Source organism: Brachyistius frenatus, unplaced genomic scaffold, assembly GCF_029030835.1.
Source record: "Brachyistius frenatus isolate BFR_SWC_R1_liver_20210118 unplaced genomic scaffold, ASM2903083v1 Contig_47, whole genome shotgun sequence".
Lineage (NCBI taxonomy): Eukaryota > Metazoa > Chordata > Actinopteri > Embiotocidae > Brachyistius > Brachyistius frenatus.
Genome location: NW_027210646.1, coordinates 2,511,990 through 2,525,181, shown reverse-complemented (window position 1 = coordinate 2,525,181; position 13,192 = coordinate 2,511,990). Strand labels below are relative to the sequence as shown.

The following is a 13,192-nucleotide window of genomic DNA, read 5'->3' as shown; positions in this document are numbered from 1 at the left end:
GGTGGAAAGTAAAAAAAAAAAAAAAAAAAAAAATGTGGCGTGCACAATACTTTCATGTGTCATTGTTTATTATTTTTATTTTTATTTTTTTTGGGGGGGGGGGGGGGGGTTGTTTTTGTGCTGAGTGAGCGGAGTGACCGACCGCGTCTCCAAACGCCGGACCAAGTTCGCCAGTGTAGCAGGGGACGGAGCTAACGTGCTAACAGCGTAGCTGCAGGCTCGTTGTCGCTCGGCTCGAGCGCCGTGGTGAGTCGGGACAGTTTTATTACCATGTGTTGTTAGCGGGCTGCGAACCCCGTTTGTTGTGGCGTTACCCGACCGGTGGGACCCCCGTCCCGCGTTAGGTAAGTTGACGAAACGTCCTGCGTTTAAATTTTAAATTTAAAAATATATATTTTTTTAAATGTTTTATTTGTCTGCTTGAACTCGTATTTCTCTTTTGCGTTTGGCTTGTCGCTGCTGAGGATCGGTGCTCCGCCGACGGGGGCTAGTTAGCACAGCCGGGCTATTTTTTTTGTTTGTTTGTTTGTTTTTTTTGGTAGCACTTTGCAACTTGGGGAGTAGTGGCTTTTTAAACATTTTGAAAAAAAAAAGAAAAGAGAAAGTTTGTCCACGGACACGGCTGCACGCACGAGACACCCAAGACGTGGGCTCCTTGCACCCGTAGCCCCCCGGAGAGGAGAAAGTCTTGCGTGCGCGGTGCCTTTGCAGTTTGTTGTGGCGCAAAACCCGCAACGAAACAACTTAAAAATGATGTTGGGAATAATTACGCGGCGACGCAAATACGCCAGCAGTTGTCATTGTGGACGTGTTGACGTGGACGTGTATGAATAGAGAAGATGCTGTCTGAAAACGTGAGGCACTTAATGCAGTGTGTGTGTGTGTGTGTGTGTGGGGAGGGTGGAGGGGTGGGTGGTGCTGCTGCTGCAGCTTCGAGGTTTTAACTTGTGTTGTTGTGCCCGTGTTGAGAGTGCACGGCCCTCCTTCGTGCTTTGACTGCTCCGGGACTACACGGGCCGACACAGCTTGTGCCGTTTCGATGACTTGTCAAACGCTCCCTCTCGGTAATGCTGGAGGAACCCATCCTGCGGAACCGGTTGAGCGGGTTTCTGTTGCATCACTGCCCACCTGACGGCGCACGGATCTCGTCGCGTACCTGATACGAGATTTATTAACGCACGACGCGTCGTCCGGCCGCGGGTTTTGGCCGCAAACTTCGTTGCTTCTGTGATAATGTGATGCGACGGATTGCAATCGGATCCGTCGGTATCATGATCGATGATCAATGTGCAAAGTAAGACATTTAAAAAAAAAAAAAAAAAGGAACAGTTTTGGCGTGTGACACATGTTTTTCACTAAAACGCTTTTTGTAGAAGGCCGCAGCATTAAAAAAAAAAAAAAAAAAAAAATGATGACCTGGTGGTTATTTGGTACAGATTCTTTGTTACTTATGTCGTATTTACCTGTGCACAAATGCGAGCGTGTTGTTTAAGTGCGTCTTGCGTTCATGTTTGACCAGAGCAATGTGTAAAGAGGAGTGAAAGGAAAACAATTAATAAAAAAAAAAAAAAGTTTTAATAGGTGTTACTTCCTTTCACATGTGTGCATGTGCTGTCTAGGAACCACTTGCAAAATACTCCTCCTGCCAGCCTGAACAACGTTCTCTCTCCGAGGCACATAACCTGAAGTTATTGACTTTGTAGTTTGCAGCAAAACAAAACATGTGACGCTGCAAGTATTTCTGTTTGTGGATGGATAGAGGCAGATCAAACTGCTGGTCCTTGCAAGAAAACATCCTCTCGAACAGCGCTAACAGAAATTCATTATTTTCGTCATCACCGCGATATGAACGAGTGCAATAAACACATCACGGAAGACTTGCCTGAGATGCTGTGAAATTGGAAAAAAAAATAATTTTCCATACATGCGCTCTGCACTTCCACTCAAGCAGGCGAGCATTTGAGCTGCATGATGGAGACCTGGATAAAAGTGCGACGCCGTTATTGTTGTGTTGAATTAGCTGGATGTTCATGTGCAATCTTTTCAGATTTAAGCATGTTTGTATTTAATTCCTGAAGTCAGCCGACACGGGGAATTCAGCGTCTGGGTGTAATGTAAGCGGCTAAAGCCGAAAGTCGCACGAACTCTGCAGCTGATATGCACACTTCACTTTAAAAAAAAAAAAAAACATATATATTGCAAGATGCATCGCAGTCTCGAGCCATGCTATCGCACATTGCAGATCTTCCTCATATCTTGCAGGCCTCCTCTAAACCTGACCTCATTTGAATTTCGCCAGTGTATTTCACGAGGACATGGAGCAGCCATACGATGCCCGTGACAGCCCTCTACGAGCTGCCAGGAATGCAGTCCTGTGCACTTGCAAGCCTGCATTCCTGCATTATGTGCTATTGTTTTTGTTTGAGCAGGTTTTGGGCTTTTGTTGTTTGTTTTGCTTCTCAATGAAACAATTCTGCAGACTGTATTAAGAATCATATTAACAGATAAGGAAGTAGAGAAATGTTGTTTTTTTGTTTTGTTAGGGTTTTAATTTAACAGTGCAGAAGAATGTTCGCTGGGACGATGCCAGGATTCATGTGAGCGTGGATGCAAGTATGTGGATGTTTATACAAGGATAACTGGCTGGAAGTTTTCTCACACTAACTCGGCACAGTTTGTGTACTGGGTGTTACCTAAAAGTATGCCTGAGCGAATCGTAAAGTACAGCTATAGCAACAGGTGTCCGGCATAGTAGTTCCCATCTCGGCACATGATTTGGAAACGGTCTTCCTTCTAGTTGTCTTTTCTCGCTCTGTGCTTCACTCAGTCCTGAATTTGAGTACTCACCCCATCTTTCTGTCCTGATCTTTAGCTCCTTTTGGCTTCCTGTTACATGTCCAGCGTGTGTTCATAATTTCATTCAACAAATCAATAAGTTCCAGTGCACTTGGAAACAAACCTGTCAACTTGTAATCGCTGACTTTTGCCCTGTGACGGGTTGCTCTGTTGCGTCACCCGAGTGATCCCGTAATCTGTCGACCCTTGTTCTTTTGCATACGCTGCCAGTTCTTGAATTATTATTTTTTTTTGTAGTTCAGCCTCACGGTAATGTCACAATTTTATTCATGGGGACCTTTCTTGGAAACAAGTCAACAAAGAGGTTTTGAGTAATTCTGACAAATTTCCATCTTCTCTGTTGTGGAGAAATTTCTGGTTTCCTCCATCTTGATTGTAAACTGAATCATGTTTGGGTTAAGGTGACATCTTGGCTTCTGGGATAGGATTTTTTTTTTAATATCATTTTTTTTTAACACTTTTTGGACTGATCAATTATAAAATAAGTGTCAGATAAGTCTATACTAAAAAATAATTGTCAAAGCTATATAAATAGTATTGCTAGACGAGCTGGGGGAAAAAAACATGTATCTACATGTTGGGTCATGTTGATCCAAGGTTACAGATACTTGTCTTAAGCCTTTAAAGTGGGTAAAATATGTCGTCATAATTTACTTAAACTTGAGCCCTATAGTGAGGCCTTCCTGCCATGATTATTACTGCTGAGCTCATCTTTGTTCTCATTTCTTTGAACTTGCATCCATGTTTTCACCTTTTCTGCTCTCTTTTGTATTTCTGAACAAATATATTGCCTGGCACGCAATGCAGGGGTGAATTCCTAAATCACATGAGGTCCCTGAGTAATTCTGGCTCATTGTTATTCAGGCATTAAGCTTTAGGTTATCAAGGGAAGCTATTTCAGACTTATAAAGTACCTATGAATTTATAAAATTCCTCTTTTCAAAACTGACCTCTAGGATTTCACACTTATTAAGAATTGAAATGATTGATTAATTAATCATCTAGTTTCGTAATTAATAATAATCAAGTTACTTGCTTATTTACAATTTGAGACTTGGGTTGCAGCTTTCATTTTTCGTTTCCTCTTCTGTGATGGTAAATTGATTGTCTTTGCGGTTGTTGGTCAGCCCAAAAAAACAAAAACAATCCAATTGAATATGTCAACAGCTTTATCAATAATGAAGGGTCCTTACTTTTAAAACGTTTCAACATTTATACAATTGAAATCTCAGTCTAAGAAGTGCACCGCTGGGAAAAAAAAAAAAAATCTTACTATCCTGTGTTGATGATGAATGTATGACACGTAAGCAATATGAGGAGGAACACATTGCTCAGATCGTTCAAACACACGACTGTTTAAACGATGACATCAATTCCTTTTTAAACATGCCTGGTTTAACTGGTGGACTACACTGCTCCTCTTGTTACTACACACTCCTATTTGCTAACAACATTAAGTTGACTCACTTGAACCATGCTGGAAAATGACATCCGTGTCTCTGCTGCTTAGTCCGGCCGGCTCCTGAACAGCAGCGTACGCCTCTGTCTGACACGGGCTGCTTCATGTGCACTCCTGGGCTGCGTTTAAAAGGCAGTGTCAAATGACAACATGTAGCCTTCAGAAGCAAGCAGGAATCTGGGCTTTTGTAAGGATGTTGCAGAGCATCACTGGCCATTGCTCCAATCTGCTCATTTGATTTGATGACTGTTGCTTTGGTTTAAGCAGAGCCGTCTCTGAGCAGAGCATTTAAAGACAATTTTCTTGAACCGTGGTATTATTAATAATAAATAACAATAAATGTACAAGTCCACCACGGAAGATAGACTCTGGCAGCACAACACCGGGGGAGAGCAAACAAACGAACAACAAACCATGTGGCTTTAATTCGAGGTAAGATGTTCCAGATCGGATTACATCCCGTTATCTGTCCATCAAATGCTGTATAAGGTCCACAATGTATTCTTGACATGACGCACCCCTCCCCCTGGTATCTGTTTGCCTTGTCTCGCTGGGCATCTCACCCTGCTGTCTCTGCGTTTGTGTCGTCATGGAAACAGCAGTGTGACAGGTCCTGGGTGGGCGTGAGGGATGAGCTGTGGGGTAATGGCCAGGTTTTTACAGCAGAGGGAAGAGAGGAGGGTGAAGCGGCGGAGGAGAGACATCTAAAGCGAGGCGGAGATGGTTGATAGAAAGCTGAGAGGGCTTTGACACGGAAGAGGGGACGCGGGGAGTATTTACTCCCTCTCTGCTTCAGGGCTTGGTGTCATTGTGTTATTAGCTGACCTCAAATCAGCCACCCCATCTGTCTGCGCTGAGAGTAGGTCCCGTCTTGTTAACATCAGCCTCGACAGGGTCTGTTGTGGTTCAGCTGATTGTCTGCGCTTTCCAGAAAGGATCCAAATGCTCCGTTTTTGTCATTGAAGAGTTGAGGAGAAGTGGTGTCGGATATAAGGATGGATTGATTTCGGGATTCTCATGACATTACACTAGTTTTCTCATAATATTGAGCCCAAATTCACGCTTCGATAACGTGTACCTGCGGTTTGCGTGCCCGGCGTTTGGCCATCAAGAGAATCTACCCGTGATGAATGTCCATGACAGAGCATGGCTTTTAAACATAACATTCAGGAACATTTAGGCTTTGGTGTGTATTGTTATAAGTTTCCATGATCATGCATGTGCTCAATTACAGGGGAGGGTAATTCCAGGTGGCAGTAAGTTTGTGAAAACATTTTGTGGCTACTTAGTTGCGTTATTTGGATCTGAAATGTTTTAAAAGCCGAGATTAGTAACACCACACCAAAGCTTGCCTCATGCCCCACTCCCATGGAGACTCCACCGGGGCTCCAAGGATCCTGAGGCTTACAGGCAATCCGATGATTTCAACAGTCCACGCTCCTCCACTTATGTAGGTCAGCCACAGCAAAGTGCATATTGATCTCTCAAGCTAAAGGATATTGTGGTGTCTACTGCTCGTTGCTAAGAAGGTGCCCTCAGCCAGTTGGGCTTGAACAGAGGAGACAGCAGAGGTCACATGATTGTGTGACAGCGCTTCTGCAGCTGTTTTCCCCTGTGTTTTCAGCCGAGCATTGCTTCGCCGTACGGCATTGCAGCTCTAATAACTGATACTATTTTGAACAATGTAGGTGGCGTCTTTTCATTTCAGAAGAGCTGGGCTTTCTTTACTCTTCCCGCTGTCATCGCCAGTGCAATAACACCAGGCAACATTTTCGGGAATGAAACGCACTATTTAAATAGCACATAATCAAACAAGCCCTAAGAATAACAACGGTCGATCACACAAGATGGCGTTCTCTAAGTGAACGCATGACGGGGAAGGGGTGTCGATTTAGGGGTTCGGTCGCGTGCCGTCCTTCATCTGTGCGAGCGGGTGCACTGCCTTCCCCTCCGTCACAGTGTGTCTTGTGGCACTGGGTGCTAGCAAGGGTGTTAGCATGTGGTTGGCACCTCTCCCATCTGCCCAGGGTGGAATCCTTTGCACCGAGGGAGGGAGCGCAAACTTGGATTGAGCAGAGAGCTGCCTGCTGGAGTTGGGTGGGTGGTCCAAAAGTATGCAGTGTGAATCGGTCCTGAGGAAGCCCAGTACACAATCTTATTCTGGAACGGAGGTGAAGCGGCACCCTTTCAGCACCATCGCAGGCTGGGCTTTAGGTAGTCTGAAATGACATGTGCCGAGCAGCAGCATTTCTCACTCGCCTGTCATAAAGCCAGAGGAATGTGGGGATTCAGTTTCAGGCTTTTCATTGCTGTACACATTGTGAGGGTCAAACTCTGACCAGTGTGATTTCTCCCAACACCCCCCCCTCCCCCCCTCTTTCCCTCCCCCCCCACCCACCTTTTCTCTCTCTCTCTCTCTTTCTGCTGACTCAGCAGTGTTCCGTCGGTGACCTATAATGTTGTTTCGCGTGCTTTATCTTAACGGTTTTCAGCAGGCTTGGGGATCTCCTTCGCTGAACCCGAGTTTACTCTATAGTTTAGGTGTGGAGTGGGCTAATGTTGGGAGTAAATTAAGCAGAAACCGATCTGTTTCTATACTTGTTTTCATTTTACTAATCGCAGAGAACGTAAACGGTCGCACAGGTTCATGAGCCTCACATCACGCCCCATTAACAATAAATGGTGAGCGAAATGACCAGTGTGAACAGGTGAACAGGGTATGCATGTAAAATCAGCACTTCAGTCAGAAGGTGGACATGCAGCAGTGTATAATAGTTTTTTTATTTTTTTTTATTTACAAGCAATTAACAATAGGTAAGTACTTAATAGTACTTTACAGCGACATCAAACAGAATTTGCTAATTATTTCCCCCTCATTTGAGAAGATGTGTATTTTGTTCTGTTTATATGCGTTATGTGTTGATAACTAAACAATGAAAATTGAAAGATTTTCTCATTTATTAGTGAGGAAGAGAGGTTGTGATTAGTTTTGTTTCAAGGTTTTCCCTCCCTTTATAACACTTGAGTGCAGCACCCAAGTGTTGTTGTTTTTTTACAGCACCCAAGCCTCCTATAGCTGCACTATAAGCTTACCAATGATTGGTGATTAATCTGGTTAATGTGGACAGTGAATTTTAAAATAAATATTCTGACGATAATAGTCCAAAGTTATGTGAAAATGTGTCGTGTTTTTTTTTTTTTTTTTTTTTTAGTCAAATGATTGCTCATCAGATCACCTAAGCCGCTTCAGAAACCTATAGAAAGCACTGTTTGGTGGACATTGGTGCGGTCACGCTCGTGACAATTAAAATATAATCGCCTGATTGCAATTATTTGAGCTTACTGCTATTCATTTTTATTGTCATTTCAATTGTTTGCATTCATCTGTGTAAATATAAATGCAGGAAACCAATCGAAATTCAAATTTCCGTCACTGTTTTCATGGCATTTTCCACCATTTTGCGGTTTGACAGGAATTGTTTTTTTTTTTACCGTCCCCTCCAAGTGTCTCCTCCTTCTGCTAGTTTAATGACACACGAGTGAAGAGTTGGCACCACCAGCTATATCAAGATGCTCTCCTCCTAGTATTCAACCAACCTCATTTCGATGAGCATCTTTTGACACAAACATCGTGGATTTAGCTGCACTGAGTTGAAACTATAATCAAACTTCTATTATAATACTAATAGTTGAACTTTTTTTTTTTTTTATTGCATTTCTTTGTTCGACAATTAATGACAACTTTAATGATCGTGGCAGCCTTCGTTCTTGTATGTCTTGGGAGAATTTGAGTGGGAATAGAAAAGGCCAAACGTTTGCTCACATCATGCAGCTAACAGACATAAATGTGCTGTCTATACATGCGAGAAAAGTAAAAGAAAATTCACACAGACGCAATACACGGATAATTGTTGTCCATCATAGACTGTCATTTCGTCAATATCTTTTCAAAACGCAGGCTTTATCTTTTTTTTTTTTTTTTTTTTTTTAAAGATTTTCTGTTTAAGAGGCAGACATCGTGCAAACATTGTTGCTGATTCATTTTGCAAGGTTGACTAGCTGAGAGGAACAAGCTGCTCCTGCTATGTTTATTGTAATGGAGCAATACATATCTCACCAAGAAGCAACAATATGGCTCTTAAAGGTGTTTCGGATAACAGTGGAGATTCTTAACTTGGAAGAGAGACAAAAACAATTTCAGGCTTCGGCTAAACGGACACAACTTGCCAGTGGGATAAAAGCGTTGTTGGGGTTTGGTTCTTTATAACATCTGTTGTTCCGAGTATTTTAAATAGAATAAGGCAGGTCTCGTTCTTTTAACACGGGGTAAAGAAGGCAGGCACTACATATATTTTGAAAATAGAGATACTGGGAATGCCCACAAATTCCCTGTCAGACAGCGCTGTCAGATGACTGATATTTGTCTCACATAGAGTATGTGAGTGTGCATGTGTTTGTTTGCATGTTTCAGTGCTTCCATTCATGCTCTTACTCCAGAGATTTGTGGTTTTGGCACCTGAAGATGTGGGCCGTCTAAACAAAACTGCCTAACCTCTCATCTGGCAGTGGAGTACAAAACAAGTGCACTCAATGGACAGGAGATCACACAGGAGAGGCAGAGCGATGATGTTACAATAATGCTTCTTCTGAGGCGGCTGACTAACCATGTCTACATTTATTTGACATTAATAGCAATGGTGACAGGAGATTAAGTCATCTCGGGTCTCCCCATCCAGTTCATATCCTCATCAGTACAAACTGAATATATGGATAATAAATCACCAGTGTTGGGGAAGTTGTTTGACACTAATAAGCTCACTTTCAGTCCCATTTGACCTGAACAGTGAAGTTAAAAAAGGATTAAGTTGGATATCGTCACATGTAAAGTGCTGTTGGCTTTAGTGACAATATCATCCGTCATGTCATAAATAAGCAGGATACTGAGCCAGAGAGATGCCACCACTGTCTGAAATAAAAAGCGGTGTCCAGTTTGACTTGGGAAGGTTTTAACAGCGCATGTTGTCATCGCAAATGAATCATTTATGTAATACCTTGTTGGTAATTCTCAAACACAAGAGGTAACAAACACTTCACACTGGAGACATTGCAGCAGATTTGGAAGTTGATGTGATCAATTAATTGACTGAAAACCCAGCCTGAAAAAACAAACATATTTTTAGCGTCCGTTATTGACTCTGAGCATGTCACCGACTTGCTTTGCTAAAAATGGTTTAATATCTGAAGTCTTGGGGTCCACCTGACCTGGCTGACACAAATGCCCTTTTTCCACTGACGGTAACCCCCCCCCCCCCCCCCCCCGAATGTTCCTGTTCATCAGAGCAGAGCGCTTCAGTTTTAAAATACCGTGACATCAACGTAACACACGTAGGAACAACACAGGATATTATTGGCAACCAACAGTGAGATTTAAACAGCTGCCATTAATCGAGTAATCCAGTGAATATAAAAACAAAATTGTTACACCAGCATGGTTTGGCGGGTGTGTGTGTGTGCAGGACGTCCTGTGTCTCACACACTGTGATGATTCAAGTGAAGATTCTCTGACCAATCAGATGTCTGCAGTGTTTTCACATCACCTTTGAAGTATTGGCTCGGCTGTTTTTGAACCCCGTTAGAGGTGATACCCCTCCCCAAAAGTACCAGGTTCTACCCTCAACCTTTGTCTAATGGAAAAGCGAACCGAGCCGGTACCACGCGGTGGAAAAGGGGGGGGGGGTATAAGTGTTTCAGCAGGGGACTTAGTAAAAGGAGAGATCAGCAGAGTAAGAGGGAGAGGACGGTGCTTCACTTGGCTCTTTGCTCTGTCTTGTCCAATTACATGTTCCACTGTCAGAGCAGCAGCACTCTTAATCAGGTAATGCTAGGGTTTAAAGTCATCCCCCTAAATGTGCTCCACAGATTATTACCGCGCTCACACTTTAGTCCGGTGGAGCAGGAACCAGTTTGGAACCATGTTTTCTATCTTATTTTCACGGAACTAATTTCAATCCAAACTGGCCGGTGCTTTTTGTTTAGTTGTGTTTTGCAGATTGGTCCGTCTCTGTGTGTGTGTGCGCGCGTTTACTGTGAGCCTGTCACATTGTCTCAGTCTTTGGCTGATAAAGTGACATAGTTATGTCAGCTGACCTCCCCCTCCCCTCCTCTCTGTGCTAACATGGCACCTCCTTATCCTGAGTCTGCTTCCACTGTGTAGCCTCAGGTCCAGTGGGAACTAATTCTTTACAAACTGTGACAGGCAATAAAAGACGGTGGACACACGCGCGCGCTCATACTCAAGCACAATAGATATGCAGCTGACCAACAGACCGGTCATAAGATCAGCTCCAAATAATCTTAAGAACATGACACAAGTAGTCGTGCTCACAATTTTATGCTTCGTGCTCACTCATTCTCGCATCACCGCTTTTCCGTCGTCGTTTCAGCAACGCACATATTTGTTCCCCCTTGTCATTCATTATGACTCACCTTTTACAACACATCTTATCAGTCTCATCATGATACTTACACATTTGTGTTTACTGATACTGAGGTCACAGCTGAGGGCGCTTGCTGTCGCTATTTGAGCATCAGATGTAAGGGCACCTGGATCAGGGGTCGCATCTGCACCGGCCTTCTGAATAAATAATAGTGTTTTATGTGAGGATCTATCTATATTCTGATCTCGCCAGGACTACAGGATATTAAATCCGAAATAGTTCAAATACGAGCCGCCGCCTTCCTGAAACATCTTGCATTCACGGTGACAGACGCGGAAACTAAATGATGATGGATACTCTACATATCATGTTTATCTACATAATAACACGAGTAAAAGCACTGACTTCAGTGTTTGTTTGTCATGCCTGTAACTAAGACTAAAACTGAGTCTTAATATTTGATGTGTCCTTGCATTAATCCATCTGCAAAAACATTATACACAGAAACCTTGGAATGTAAACTGGACAGTTAACATCTCCACAGAGACATCCAGTACAACCGCATTCCTCCACTGACGTCAAAAGCTATCGAATGCTTTGTTGTGAGGCATCTCAGCTCAAAACTGAATCAAGGTTTAGGTGTTTCCAGTGAATCTCATGGCCTGTTCGTGTGTTTAAGCCTGCAGCTATATACCTTTTAACCTTCTCTGATCTCTGTTTGACTGACTAATCTGATTTCCTACACCCCCCCCCATCCCACCCCACCCCCCTCCCTCCACCACACCGGATAGAACCAAATCTATTGATTATGGGTAAAGAAGAGGATCTTGACCAAGCCTTGGCATAACTGGAGCTCAAAGGCTGGGTATTTTCATTAGGGTGAACATCAGCCTTGACTCTTATTAAATTGACCACCATTAGTGGGCCATTCAAAAGGCACCTAGCAGGACCTCTATTGGTGTTTAGCCCCTCTGTGACCTGGCCATTACGGTCAATTTCTAGCACATGGACCATCAACCCTTTTGTCCTACGTGAACCTGATTAGCCGGCTCATTAGCATTGTTAGCCCAGCATGGGTGACGAAGCCTTTTACTCAGAAGGATCCCTCTCCAGCTCTCCAAGAATGAAGGGATTACAACTATGCCTAAAGTTTGGCTTTAGTCAACATTTCTGCTCGCCTCCTGTGGCCACTTCCTGTGTCTTAATAAATGCTAATTGTCTTGATCAGTGTACCACATGCAAAACTGCATGAACTTGGAAGTGACATCTGTTTTAACACTGACTCATTTTATGGTGTTATTTTTAGTTTCATTTCTCTTCACAAATAGTTTAGTTTCGCTTTCATTCATCTGGGACTGTTATTAGTCGCAATAAAGTGAGGTCATGCTCTGCATAATAAAACTGTCAATAACAAGGTATGGTTTCATTGGCTGATGTCTGTTTAAGGGAAGATTGAACTTTTAACCTGATGATCTTTGACCTCGCAAAATACCAACATATGGTTGGACTGTGAGCAAATGAGATATTCAATGATCCAGGGGCAGGGTTTAGTGATAGAATTAGCTTTCATCATCATGGCTTCATCCATGTGACTTTTTCCATCCTTTTTTTTTTTTTTTTTTTTTAATTTGAGCTTTTATAATGTTTTTATCCACGGGTGTCACTTTACTGATTGGATCCTGTCAGTATTTCCGGGCAACATGAAACTCAATTAATGTTGCTGCTAAAGCTCAGTGACAGGTTTGGCAGGGACGCGTGTTTTTGTTGATGTTACAAGTGTCATTCAAGCCGTCGGTGCCAAGTAGAGTAGCTCTTTAAGGACTGAAGGCTCCTCAGGTCTGAAGGAACACGGCCTTTTCCACTGGAGGTCTTCTGCTCCAGCGTGACTCGCCTCTGGTCTTCAACTGATTGGCTCACACCACTCACACTCGCGGCTTCCTATTGTTTATGTCACAGGAAGCACTGGTCATGCTTAGCTGGGCACGTGAGATATTTTGTTTTTTTGTTTTTTTTACATGGTAGATGGTGAATATAAGGACTCGCATGGTGCATTTAGCTCGCACATTAAAAGTATTTGCATCTACCAGGCTGGATGCCTGCAGACAGGTAAATTGATGTAATGGGATCTACAGATGCTGATGTATTGCTTGTAAACAATATGTTTCTGTGATGCATGGCAACTTTTGTTTTGTTTGTTTCATTTCGTCTTGTATTGCTGATTGATTTTCTGGCCGGTAAATACTATTTAAAAAAAAATTTTTATATTGGATCTTCTGGGTTACTGACTTAAATTTACAAACGAAGAAAAGACTGGTCTTCCTGGAACACCGTCAGTTTCATGTTTTCTGATCCAGTGGGCCATTTAAAGATGATTATTGTTCAACTCACCTCAATGGAGTGTTTTCACACTTTGCTTTATTCTGTCACTCAGTCCACAGAT

General features: G+C 42.9%; 1 protein-coding gene and 1 long non-coding RNA gene across 4 annotated transcripts in view; both read left to right on the top strand.

The window, feature by feature from the left end:
- The window catches only part of LOC138623896 (uncharacterized), a 106,554-nt gene that overhangs the window by 46,178 nt on the left and 47,184 nt on the right, over positions 1-13,192 (top strand). The gene's annotated exons all lie outside the window — the stretch shown is intronic.
- The window catches only part of ncoa2 (nuclear receptor coactivator 2), a 60,907-nt gene that overhangs the window by 531 nt on the left and 47,184 nt on the right, over positions 1-13,192 (top strand). The gene's annotated exons all lie outside the window — the stretch shown is intronic.